This window comes from Frankliniella occidentalis, unplaced genomic scaffold (genome assembly GCF_000697945.3).
Source record: "Frankliniella occidentalis isolate FOCC.00 unplaced genomic scaffold, Focc_3.1 Scaffold5, whole genome shotgun sequence".
NCBI classification, from domain to species: Eukaryota; Metazoa; Arthropoda; class Insecta; order Thysanoptera; family Thripidae; genus Frankliniella; species Frankliniella occidentalis.
This window is the reverse complement of record NW_026267135.1, coordinates 1,012,809-1,013,305: the sequence shown is the minus strand read 5'-3', so window position 1 is coordinate 1,013,305 and position 497 is coordinate 1,012,809. Positions and strand designations below refer to the sequence as shown.

At 62.2% G+C, this 497-nt stretch overlaps 1 protein-coding gene across 2 annotated transcripts in view; it reads left to right on the top strand.

Moving 5' to 3' along the window:
• LOC113214172 (SH2 domain-containing protein 3C) overlaps positions 1-497 on the top strand; it is a 113,796-nt gene that overhangs the window by 16,696 nt on the left and 96,603 nt on the right. The gene's annotated exons all lie outside the window — the stretch shown is intronic.

Genomic DNA, 497 nt, shown 5'->3' with positions numbered 1-497 from the left:
GCTCAGGAGCCTCCGCGGGGGCGGCGGGGGCGAAGTCCGTGGCCATTCCCTGAGCACTCTGACGACATGGCGCTCGCGGCGTCAGTGACCGGAGGAGCGGACAACTTAAAGGGGAGAAAGGACTGCGGTACAGGGGAGCCGGGCCTGTCCGGGCCTGTCTGACAACCGCGAGACAGACATTTTGCCTCAAAAAAATTTAGACATTGTATTTACTTTGCCTTTACCCAGTATGTATGCGCTCTCCGGATGGGATTTCGAGGAGTATTCAAAACCCACCCGCACTTGCACTTGTCCAGGTGTGTGAATACTGTGAATAAGATCCGCGCTCTTACAAGTGTGAGACATCCACACACTCTGCGGCTGTTTCACGTGAGCTCGGTGCCATGGGTGCTGCGCGTGGCCGCCGGAGGCATCGTCAGCAGCCCCGGCGGCGCGGCGTCCTGGACGCTCAAAGCCCCTGCCGGGCCGCGGGTCCGGGGGCGGGTCCGGGGGCCGGC